At 42.2% G+C, this 13,426-nt stretch overlaps 1 protein-coding gene across 4 annotated transcripts in view; it reads right to left on the reverse strand.

Annotated features, from left to right (window-relative positions):
- Positions 1–13,426, reverse strand: part of SH3KBP1 (SH3 domain containing kinase binding protein 1) — a 355,548-nt gene that overhangs the window by 183,170 nt on the left and 158,952 nt on the right. The gene's annotated exons all lie outside the window — the stretch shown is intronic.

Raw genomic sequence — 13,426 nt, forward strand, 5'->3', positions numbered from 1 at the left:
GTCCATTGGAGCTCACTCACACTCACTCACTCATTCAAACATGCACATATGCTCAGCCACAAGGGCTCTTTCTCTGGGTTCCCCTAACAACCACTGTTTTTCTCTAGCTCTGTCTTCATCCCAGTGTATTTCAATTATCTCTGAGTGTCAATGTATATGTTTGTCTCTACCCTTTCAGCTCTGACACCTTTCAACTCTTTCATGCACACTTTTGTCAACAAATGCGAGCCCTGGCAAGGTAGCTCAGTTGGTTAGAGCATCATCCTAATATGCCAAATTTGCGGGTTCGATCTCTGGTCAGGGCACATACAAGAATCAACCAATGAGCCCTGGCTGGGTGGCTCAGTTGGTTAGAATATCATCCTGTACACAAAAAGGTGGTGGGTTTAATTCCCGGTCAGAGCACATACCTAGGTTTTGGGTTTGATCCCTGGTCAGGACGTGTGCAGGAGGCAAGCAGTAAATGTTTCTCTCTCCCTCTCTCTCTCCCTCATTCCCTCCTTCCTCTATCTGGGCATGTCCTAAGGTGAGGATTTAAAAAAAAATCAATGAATGAATGCATAAATAAGTGGAACAACAAACTGATGTCTGTCATTCTCAAATCAATAAATCAAAAAATTAAGAGCAAAAAAAACAAATGTGACTCATTTGCCAGCACCCACATATGCCTCACAATGGTTGTTATGTGGATGCTACTTATGACAAATGCCCACTCTCAATCCATCTGTGAGCCTAAGTGCCACATGTGTAGAAACAATGAGAGGGTCACAAATCCCTGATCTAGTCCTTCCTCAGTCCAAGAAACTTCAGAGTCTAATGTCCTGTTTAAAGAAGCCATTGAAAACAATCTTAAAGTCAGTCCATTAACATATGACCCCAAAACTGAGTTTCTGCTACCAGTGCAATACAGAAAGGAGCCATCCATTCAATAAACTGAGTTTCCACAAAGAGAAGCAGCATATGGATATTTTCAATGTTAACACTGTCACCAGATGTTTCCTGAGATGCCACATCTATCGCTTTGGTGTCATGAGCATGAAGAACTCCTCCAACCATGTTGTCCTCCACTTCAACCGTGTTATAAAAATGGGGTGTGAGTTGGCTGTGTGGAAGGACACACACACTCTGAATATACAGCTCATAACATGTGGTCCACGTTGATAGCACAGAGAGAATCCTGGGCCTCATGACATGCAGAGACAGATGAGCCAGTGGTCCCGGCATTGTGATCACCTCATGTGGCCTACTTCATGGCTCTCTGCCCAGTTTTTTCAAATATAAAATTGGAATGTTGGGGATAGACCTACTTTACTGAAAGACTTGCTGCCCCATGACTCCTCCCTTTTTTTCCAATTGTCTTTACATTCATGAATATGTTAAAAGGCGGCTTTGTTAATTATACCAGTTCAACCAGTATTCTTTTCACCAGACTTCTCTTCCCATCAGAGTGAGATAAAGGAACCACACTGAACAACAAAGCCAGCAATATGTATAAATGGCCTTCTGGTTTCCCCCTTTCTTAGGCTGGGCCCAGGGCTTGGTTTTGGCCTTTCAGCATGCCCTTAATCCAAGTGACCTGACCCACAGCAGAACATTTCTCCTGGGGACATTTCTCCAAAGTGTCCCTGTGTCCCTGTCTGACTCCCCTGGCCCAGGCCACCATCTCCCTGGGGAGGCAGTCTGGATGTTCAGAGGAGAAAATCTGATCCATAAAGCTCATTGCTTTTCTCTGCTTCAGCAAGGCTGACTTGGGCAAAATGCCCAAAAGAACGCGACATATTTATAGAGTTTTGTTTGATCTACTTTTAAATGCTCCATGCAGAGTCATTCAAGTGAAATGAGAATACAGAATTTCAAAGGAAAAACTGAAGGAAGATTCTAAATATAAGTTATTTGTTGAGCATAAACAAGATTTCTCCCTTCTATTCAACATATTCCCTCTAACATATCTATTTTTAAAGGCATTCTCAAACTTTGCTGCTGACAAATGGACCTATCAGACTCCTAACTTTTACCATTAAGGGGGAAGCAGGGAGGGAACAAGAGGAAAGAGGATGGGGTGCATATTAGGAATTGTGACAAGGGTCTAGAAATATCCTAAAGACCCTCATCTGGGGTCCGTTTCTCTTGCCTATTATTTTTTAAAATATATTTTTATTTATTTCAGAGAGAAAGGAAGAGGGAGAGAGAGAGAGAGAGATAGAAACATCAATGATGAGAGAGAATCATTGATTAGCTGCCTCCTACACACGCCACACTGGGGATGTCGGCCTGCAGACTGAAGGGTCCAGGGTTCGATTCTGGTCAAGGGCACATTCCTGGGTTGCAGGCTCGATCCCCAGTGTGGGGCATGCAGGAGGCAGCCAATCAATGATTCTCTCTCATCATTGATATTTCTCTCTCTCTCTCCCTCTTCCTTCTACTCTGAAGTCAATAAAAATATATTAAAAAATAAAATAAAATAAAAGCAGAGGCTCTTAACTGGAGTTCCTGGATAGAATTCAGGGGATCTAAACTTAGATGGAAAGGAAATTATATCTTTATTTTTAATGTCCTCTCACTGAAATCTGGACTTTCCACTGTACACATAGGCAACAAACGACACTGGTATTAGCAGCACCTGTGGATTTTATATATTTCCCATCACAGGGATAGTTATTTTCATTGCACATCATGGTCGTTGCAGTTATCTTAAAATATAATTTTACACTCATCCCTATTTCAAAATTATGATAACTTCTAGACCCAGTGCTGGATCTTGCTATTAATGAGTCAATAAAGAATATGTATTACTATGTTTTTGCAACATTTTGAAAACTGTATTTCAGTATAATTGGTTTCCTTTGTAATTCTATGGATTTGATTTTATTCATTTACAAACATTACACTGAGAAGGGTCCACAGACTTCAAGAGACTGGCAAACAGGTTCCACAGCAATTTTTTTTAAAAGTTAACTCTTAATCCCTCTTTTCAAGATTATGGTTTGCAAGGAAACACAAAGGTACAAGGGGGGATTATACATGTAAAATAAAGCAGCAAACATAACATTTGGACACTACACTGGAATGTTTTATGGGTTTTGGAGCAGCACATAATGACAAAAGAACCATATTGGGCAACTTAATAGGTCCTGATCCACGAATGGTTGTGTGGCATAGCATTCAGGAGGCTGCTTGCCAAGTGCCCTCTTATTACCCGGGTCAGTGGCTGGCAAGAGCCCCACTCTGTCATCTGGCACCTTGGCTCAGCTGAGCCCAAGGCCCATGTTCCCTTGCACAAAGGCCAGCACAGCTCATTTGCAGGTTGACACCTGCCACTGCCTCTACATCCCACCTCCAATAAAGCCCTACATTTTTCTCCCTTTGCTAGCTAGTAAAGTTCCAGAATGCACTCCCAGGCCCATCCCCTCCAACCCCCAGCCAGGGATAAAGAAGTTACTTGGGCTTCTGTGTACCCACATATCTTAATCTACACTCTTTCTAGATAGTTGCATTGTCATTGTTTGCCTGCATATCCCCAGAGCCTGCTGGGCAGTGAGTGCACAAATGTTTCATGAAGGGAGGGACATTTATACCAATGTTTATAACTGTACAGGTTTTGCCTAGAGGGGCGGCCTGACTTCCACTATGGTCCCATCTTTGTGCTTTCAGTAGAGGATGAAGGACCCTGAGGTTAGTAAGTCCAACTGAGACTGGAACCAGCTGACAAATTCTTCAAAACAATTTTTTTTTAAATCAAGAAAAATGCAATTCCACTTTTCCTAAGCTGTACTCCAGATAACTTACATGACATGTGCCAAGATATATGCATAATGTTCACTGCTACATTATTCAGAAAAGTGAAACACAGGAATCATCCTAAATGTCCTTTGAGAAAGGAACTGGTTGGTCAAGTCATGGGATATCTACACATGGACTATGAGAGGTGGTGTCATTCCCAATGAACTAATACTGTCACATTTCCAAGATTCTCTTCAATCTAACAGAACTAACTGCAATACAGCGTAAATAGTATGATCCCATCTGTATTTTCTTAAATACCAATAGTCTGTATCACTTAGATTCCATCGTACCATCTGAAATTGACATTTTTGTGGTCGAATCTCTGCGATTTCTTATGGTTCACCCTAGTATAAATGTATGGAGTGCTCCTGGGAGTATGACCAGGGGAAGGAATTTTATGCTATTCTTCATGCCATGACTTTCCTTTAATTTTTTACACTAAGTATTATTTTTATAATAAGTCTAAGAACACTCAGGGTGATTCTATAAGGAAGTGTACAACTCACATAAAAAACAAAAGAGCAGTGAGGCCTAAACAGCACAATGACAGAAAAAGCTGTCTCACTGTGTGGGTGGTTTGCTGGTCATCAGGACAACAAAGCCCATTCCTGTGGGCTTGGCTTCCTCTAGGGCAGTGGTTCTCAACCTTTCTAATGCCGCGACCCTTTAATACAGTTCCTCATGTTGTGGTGACCCCCAACCATAAAATTATTTTCGTTGCTACTTCATAACTGTAATTTTGCTACTGTTAATGAATCGTAATGTAAATATCTGTGTTTTCCGATGGTCTTAGGCGACCCTGCTAGCAGTTCTCAACCTGTGGGTCGCGACCCACAGGTTGAGAACCGCTGCTGTAGAAACTAAGACCATCGGAAAACACAGATGTTTACATTACGATTCATAACAGTAGCAAAATTACAGTTATGAAGTAGCAACGAAAATAATTGTATGGTTGGGGGTCACCACAACATGAGGAACTGTATTAAAGGGTCGCGGCATTAGAAAGCTTGAGAACCACCGCTCTAGGGTCTGGCAATGGCTCTGTCGCCAAGGCCCCTCTAGAGGGGTGTCCTCCAGAAAAGGATAGGTGTCTAGGTCAGTGGTCGGCAAACTCATTAGTCAACAGAGCGGCAAACCACGGCTCGCGAGCCGCGGTTTGCCAACCATTGGTCTAGTTGAATGAGCAGTGCAAAGGGACTGGGTACTTGTAAGGGAAGGTTTTTAAGCAGACTTTTTTCCAAACAAAAATGTTAGTGATGCATACATTTTTCTCCTTGCTCCAAGCAAATAAAAGAGTTTCTCATTTACTCAAGCAAGTCCTATTTTCCTTGTAAGCATGGGAGAGTAGCAAAGGTACATTAAAAAATGGCATCTCAGACTTTGCATTTTCCAAATTGATATGCACCTTTACTCTCCCCTCAGAGGGAGGGAACCGAGTGTCATGAAAAGTGTAAATTTAGAAATTATAAATCTAGAAAGTGTCAATCTAGAAATCTTGAGGCAAGAAAATTAATGTAGAGTCATTCGTGGAGAAAGGACAGCAGTGGCAGAGAAAGAAGAGAAATAAATGCACATGAATCTCTCCAACAAAGCTGATTTTTATCTGCACTACTTGCTTCAGCATTTAAATATCTTCACCTCAACAGGCTTTATTATAAAGTCAGTCTCCTTTGCAGGATGAAACCTCCTGAAGGGCAGGAATTGAGTTTTTCTACTCTTCTGCAGCAGGACTTGGCAAACTTTGCCTAAAGGGCTTTGAGGTCCATACAGTCTCGGTGGCAACTACTTAACTCTGCTGTTGCAGTGGAAAAGCAGGCATAGATAATATCTAAATAAATGGGTGTGGCTATTTGCCAATAAAACTTTATTTACAAAAACAGACAATACAGAATTTGGCCTATGGATTATGGTTTGTGGACCTCCAATCTATAGAAGGAGAAATAAAAGGTCCAAATCAGAGACCAAGGATGATTTTTTTAAAAAAAGAGCAAGAAACATTGCTAAAGTTGAATTAGCTTAGAAGTGACCCCCCTCCCACACACCTTCCCGATAACTGCTTTTGAGGCAGGGTTAGTTTACGTGCCCCTATCACCACAGCAGCCAATGCATAACCACTCTCCTCACCCTGCCCATACCACCGGGACTGTTTGAAACTCCATTCCTAGTCTCCTGTGGGCAGCAGCTGAGCTGGCCTCCTTGTGGATTACTAAAAGCTAGCCCAGAGCCCAGCCAGAACAGTCTTTTAGTGATGATCTCAAAAACAAGGGAAAGAGGCCCAGCCGGAATGGCTCAGTGGTTGAGCATCAACCTATGAACCAGTAGATCACAGTTCAATTCCCTGTCGGGGCACATACCCAGGTTTCGGCTCTATCCCCAGTGTAGGGCGTGCAGGAGGCAACCAATCAGTGATTCTCATCTTTGATGTTTTTATCTTTCTCTCCCTCTCCATTCCTCTCTGAAATCAATAAAATATATTTTTTAATTAAAAAACAAGGTAAAGGACAACAATCAAAGAAATTATGAAGGATATGGAGGAGTTACAAAATGACCCTGAAAGGTTGATGAGAAGAAATGAAGGTTGGGAAGCAGAAGAGAAGCAGCAGGAGTCTGACAGGTGGAAGAAACTGCTGCTCAACCATGTGGGGACAGTTGAGGACATAACAATTGCCTCTCATCAGCCTTTCTACCACAGAACATCTAATCTGGGCCAGGTCCGTCCAGGGATGGGTTCAAGGATGGACAGGCAGCCATAAGCTAGGGTGGCACAATGAGAGGCAAAGATGGGTCTGCCCAGGGAATCTCAAAGAAAAGAAGGCCCCCTGTCCTTTCCCCACTGGTTGTAATCAGGGAAGCCCATCGGCCCATTAACTGGCCACAGCATGAAGCCAATTGGGCAAGAGGTGGTGCAGAGAGAGAAGAAACCTGGGCCCCAAGGAGCTTGCCTGGCCCCTGGACTGTTGTGCAAGACAGACATTTCCTTACGACCTAAGCCATGTTAAACCAGGGTATCTGTGAGTTGTAGCCAAGAGCCCACTAACCAGCACAGTATCTGCAAGTGGGGTGAGGGGTGAGAAAAACAAGGAGGGCAGCCCAGCCCAGAGGTTAGGTTTGGGGGCTTGTATACTTTGAGACATTGGCTGAGCCTAGTAGTGAGTAGACACAGTAGAAGAGGCCAAAGACAGAAGCTTGCATTCAAGAAGGTGGAGAAGAGGAGTCAGCAAAATAAAACAGAGAAAGAGGAAGAGTGGGGGTGAGGGGGCAAATACAGAGGCACAGAGGCAAAGCAGATGTTTTCACAAAGACAGTAACCCAACATGCTGGGAGGCATCGGCAGAGGCAGGACAGAGGAAGAGGTCTGATAGACCTGGGTTCCAATAGAAACTACACCACTCACTAGAAGTGTGGCCTAGGATAGGTCACAGGAACTCTCTGGGCCTCACTTTTTCCAACTATAAAATGAGGACAATACTACCATCTTCTCAGGGTTGTTAGAAGACGGCCTAGATATCTTTACTACAATACTCTGCGCAGAGTCAGGTGTACCACAGACCACATTTACACCCTAATTTTTCCCCCTCACCATATCCATGCCCTTTGTCACATGACTTCACAGTATCTCCTTTAAAGACAAAGTAGATTCCCCCACCTACCCACCCACACACCATGTGACTTGTTTTGGAAAACAAAGTGAAGTGGAAGGAGCCATGTGCCAGTTTAGAGCCCAAGTCCCAAGAGAACTCAGATGTTCCTACTGGCTCTGTTGCATGTTCACATTGCCATGCAAATGTGCTCAAACTAGCCTGCTGGAGCATTTGAGTCTCCCCAGGCATGCACCTGAGCTCAAGATAAATGCCAGCTGACCTCCAGACATTGAGAAAGCTCAGTCAAAATCAGAAAAGACACCTAGCTAGCTTCTAACTGACCCCAAACTCCAAAGCAATAAATGCTTATGCCACTGAGGTTTAGTGGTTGCTTGTTATGCAGCATTATTGTGGCAACTGATAATTGACTCAACGCTTGGCACACAGCAGGTCCTCAAAAATGTTTAAAACTCACACTCCATGAGGATAAAGGTTGCAAATATACTGTACTAGAGGCCCAGTGCATGATTGAATCATGCACGTGTAGGGTCCCCTACACGCTTTCCCTTTCGATCACGGGGAGCTGGGTGCCTGTCTGCTGGTGCACCAGGCGCCGGAGGCTTCTGAAAGGCCTGGTGCCTGAGTGGACAGGCACCCAGCTCCCACGCTTTCCTTTCGATCGCTGGTGCCTGAGTGGACAGGCACCCAGCTCCCACGCTTTCCTTTCGATCGCTGGTGCACCAGGCCTTTCAGAAGCCTCTGGCGTGGTGGAGGCTTCTGAAAGGCCTGCTGCCTGAGTGGACAGGCACCCAGCTCCCACGCTTTTGCTTTTGATCGCGGGGAGCTGGGTCCCTGTCCGCTGGTGCACCAGGCCTTTCAGAAGCCTCCGGCGCTGCGGAGGCTTCTGAAAGGCCTACTGCCTGAGCGGACAGGCACTCAGCTCCCCCGCTTTTGATGGTCCGTGCGGCGGGACGTCAGCTCGCTGCCCCAGAGGCCCCTTCTGAGCCGCAGCACAGCCATGGCGCAGACGCTGAGCTCGTGCCGCTGCTGGCGACGCAGCTCAGCGTCCCGCCTGCCCAATCAGCTACCCCGGCCACCCCGAGTCCTGCCCCCCCGCACCTCCTGGCCAATCATGGGCATAGCGAAGGTACGGTCAATTTGCATATTTGTATATTATTAGGTAGGATCATTCTTCTTTCCTAGAAAGTTAAGTGTTATTTCTCCTGACTGTTTCTCCATGTTCACCAAGGCCCAAATGGCTAACAAATGTTTTAGACAGATTTTTTCTGGAAGTTTCCAAAAACACTAATTTTAAAGGAGAGGTTCATCTCCTGCTTGTTGTATGTTTATCTTTAGCAACAAGTACAAATGGGAAAAAAAAGCAGAAAGAAAGCTCTCCTGACACAGAATTCTCTTTTCCAAGCCATCCTTGACTCCTCAAAAAAAGAAAACACATAATGTAACTGAGACAGGGTAACATATGACATGTCAACTGTAATTGTTAGTGTTTAACATTTCTTAGCTCATGGTGGGTAGAGGGTGTAGGTTATTTGACATATTGTTCTTGATCCCTTTTTAATTATAGTAAAACATACATAACATAAAACTTAACAGTTTAACCACCTGTAAGTGTACAGTTCAGTGGCATTAAGCACATTCTCATCATTGTATAGCCATCACCACCATCCATGGCCAGAAGTTTTACATCTTTCCAAACTGAAACTCCATACCCATTAAACATGAACTTACCATTCCCCTGCCCCCAGCCTCTGGCAACCACCCCGCTACTTTCTGTCTCTATGAATCTGAATATTCTAGGTGCCTCATACAGCAATCATACAGCATTTGTCCTTTTGTGATTGGCTTATTTCACTTGGCATAATGTTCGCAGGTTCGTCCATTTTGTAACATGAGTCAGAATTTCTTCCTTTTTAAGGCTGAATGATGCTTCGACCTTTTGCCTACTGTGAATAATGTTGCTATGAACATGGGTGTATAGGCATCTGTTCAAGTCTCTTTTCATTCCTTTTTATATATCTTTATTAAAACTTTATTTTGAAATATTAAACATGTTAAAAGAAACACACCACTTAGCTAGCAGTCTTCAGGCATCATCTAACAAGGTTGGAAGGATATGATTGGTACCAAGAGTTTGCAATTCAATCCAATTTACCATGAATGGTTGTATCCCACATTCATTGAAATAAACATGGAGGTGATATGAAAAAAAAATGTAGGGAGAGCTAGGATGCTGCAGCATGCTGAGCTGAACGTAAAGTGAACCACATATCACCATCCAGTCAACCCTGTGCAGTAAAGACGCTGCACTGCTGTGCAGTGAGTGAGAATGGGTGGTTTGCCAAAGGCAGAAACACTGTTTTGACTTCATTACTCGACAAAATCACCAAGGAGCTTTCTCAGCTAAGAACCAGAATACTCTAAAAGCTCTCCAGAAGCTTCTGACAGGTCATGTGGGAACCTGGTTCCTTCAGCAAATCTTTGCAGCCTATAGGAGCGAGAAATGGGCTACAGATAGTATGAGAATAAACCCCAATATTCCTTCCTGGGGGTCCTGGAAAGGGTTTAAAAGAGAAGAATGAGATCCTTATGCTTTTCAACATTCCAAAAGGCTTAATGGCCAAAAAGAGGGTAAACAGGTTAAAATGCTTTGCAGGACTATATATAAATAGCACTGTGACTCTAATCTGTAGAACCAGTTATATGCTAATGAAGATACGGGAATTTGTCACCCAAAGGAACAAAAACTTTTAGAAAGGGTCCCTGGACTGAAAAATACTAGAAACTTCTCTATCGACCTTTCAACCTGCAGATGAAGGAACTGATGCTTCAGAGGGTGAAATGATCTTCCTAAGATGGCTACTGGCTGGTAGAGCTGACATTTATATGTATGTCCCCTAACTCCTCAGTTTCTGAATCATCCCGGGCAGAAGTATGAGGGAGAAAAAAGGAATATCAATGGTTTTCCAGCCTAAACAAACTTCCAGTCAGGCTCTATGCCACTGAAAAGCAACAGGATATTTGTCAACTGCTATCAAATGCTGCTGGTTACCCAGGCCCGGCTGCCTCTGGCCATATGCAATCTAAAGATTGAAAGGGAGGCCATTCAGGCCCGTGTGCTTTTGTTTGTTTTGTTTCTATACAAAGCTGACATTCGTCAGCTCTAATAAATGATCACTTTCCATTTTCCACTTCAACTTGGGCTTTTCATAGAAGGAGTTCATACATCAATATGAATAGATCGATACAGTTCATAATTTATGAAGATGTGGAGGAAGAAGAAATTGATCCTGTGGAACCACCCAACTGATGCTTGCTTCTCTTTCTCTCTTCCTTCTTGCCACCTAGGTTTGGTCATTTTTAAATTTATAAACACCTCCACCTGAGAGGATAGTAGGGTGTGAGAAAAGTGAAATACCACCCTGAATAAGCCTTTCTAATAAAAGATTGATAGTTAAACTGCAGAATGGTTTCTGTGTAGCATCCCTGCATTTCAATGATCCATGTTGTTATTCCTGTCAAGCCTGCATGATATAAATAAGAGCCAATGACAAACACATAACATATGCACATATATACACATACCTGTTTCAGAATGGGATGGGGCTTAAAGAGTAAGGCATCACTTAGAGAGGGGTGGAGCAGGAGCCAGGGGGAGAGAGAAGGAAGAAAGGAAAGAGGCAAGGAGGAAAGGAGGCTCTTAAACATTGACTGTGAATTGTACACAAATTCTGTGAAAGATCAGAGCTCTAAAGCAGTGTGAAGTACTTTTTTAAGTGTAAACACATGTACAAAATAGAATCACAATTTCCATTCCTGGCTCGTTTTGATTTGCTTGTCCCTGTCCACACAGTGCCAGACACATTGGTAACTCAGTTACTTTTACTCTTTGTGCATAACTTCAAGGTTATTACCTTTTATCTCAATGATTTCATCAAAAGTAAATTGCAAAGGAAGCTAATTACTTCTAAAAAACAACAACAAAATATTCCCAGTGATATTACCAAAGGGTTGCTTTAAAGCTTTTTATAAGTCAAACATTAAAAAAACTGGTATTTTTTTCCTAAACAATGGTTTTTTAAAAGATCACTATTAACAGTATGCTTGTGTTTATTTGCTTGCTTTAATCTGTCAAATACCATGGCCTAGAAAAGGGTTAAAAGAAAAAAGGAGAAAACTCAATAGCAAACGTTGTGAAAATACTACTTTCCTTTGTAAGGAATGACAATACTGAATAATCCATCCAAATGGGCCCTGGGGACAGGAGAAAGGAAGGGGAGGAGGAAGCAAGAGAGAGTGAGGGGGAGGGAGGTTCCTTGCTCCAGAGTTCCAGCATCTTCAACCAGCTAACCAGAGGTGGTTACTCAGATAGATTTTACTTAGACTGAAACGTGAAAACACAATACTAATCACTGGTAACTCAAAATAGTGGGTTCCTGACAAGCAAAATTAACACACAATCATATAACCCAACCATCTCTTGTGATTAATATTTTCACTTTCTCTCCCTGGCTTTGATAATGGTGACAATGAGCACTCAAATATTACAGAAGGAAAAGCCAGGAAGGAAAAAAAAAAAAGGCTAAGTCTGACCCGTGCACTCTAACAAAAAGAAGACTAGATAGATTGTTGTATGTAAAATAAACTGAACTTTGTATATTTTCATTTAGAAAACCTTGTGGAAGGTTATAAAATCAAATACAGATTAAAATGATCACATAAACTCTAAACTTTCCCTCACCCTGGATATTTTCTCCCACTTTCATCTCATTATACCAGGAAACATGAAACCTTTCAGAGCCTTCTCACAAACACGGTTACCTGTATAACTTACTACTTTCAGTCTTGTTACTCAAGATCTGGTTCAAGTTTTCTCCTTTGGAAACGTAGTTCACTTTCTCACTCTCTACTAATGGCCCTTTTTCAGGCCTAGAGCTAGATTCAGTACTTACTGTCATGATCCACTTTCCAAAACAGACACTTAATATGTTTCCTCTCTCCCTCAGCACTCAGTCACCAAAGACAAGTTCTCTGAATTATGGAATTTCAGCAGCTTCTTCTCCTTAAATACAGAACTTAATAAACCTGTTCTCCCTCTGGTAGTTTTCCTTTTGGGAACTTGTTTTCCACAGGGTGAGTGTTTAGTTATTCCATGCAATAACTAAAGTTGGTTCCAAGATTAATGTGATGTGGCTTCTTCCTTCAGGGAAGTTACAATCAAATAAGGAAAACCAAATCTAAACGTGTGCAAATGCACACACACACACACACACACACATACACACAAAGAAAAATATAAGTATATTAACAGAATGAAATGCAGCCACAAGTGTCCAAAAATAATCATTTAAGTTAGCCATTCACTAAGGCTTCTCTGATACTATTATTCATATTACTGCAGATATTTTTGTAAGATGAAGACAGCAAAAGACAGACTTTCTAGGTCTGCCTTTATTGGTGCCTTGGTTATGTCATTTTTCACTTCTTCTCACCTCAGTTTCCTTATATTTAAAGTGGACTGATAATAATGCTTCTCCTACTACCCTTCACAGGGCTATTCTAAGAAGTGAAAGAGTCTTTCAGTCTCTCTCTATCTACATAAACTGTAAAGTTCTGTCCAAGTTAATTTTTGTTTATAAAACATCTTATTTAAATATAATATTTTGTCATTTCCATTTCTCCACCCTCTGTAAGCTAGTGACTGATATGCACTAAGAATTCTCCTTAGTATTAAAGGGAAACACTTTGTAATGAACAAGAGCCCTCCACAAAAGGCTATTATAACAGAAAAATTCAAAAGTTAAGTTCATCTGTGGATCAGCAATAGGGAAAAAATATGAGAGGAAAAAACATCCTATTTACTAAAGCCAACAATAACCACAATCTGTGTAGGAGTAACATTATAAGGAGTAAGCAGGACTGCACAAATAAGCCACACTGACATTTGACTTAACAGAATAAGCAAGCCCTATGTCCCTGCATCACTAGAATCAGCTCTTTAGAAGTCAGAAGGGGGATACATGTTTGATTTTTGTGATATATTT

This window comes from Cnephaeus nilssonii, assembly GCF_951640355.1.
Source record: "Cnephaeus nilssonii genome assembly, chromosome: X".
NCBI lineage: Eukaryota > Metazoa > Chordata > Mammalia > Chiroptera > Vespertilionidae > Cnephaeus > Cnephaeus nilssonii.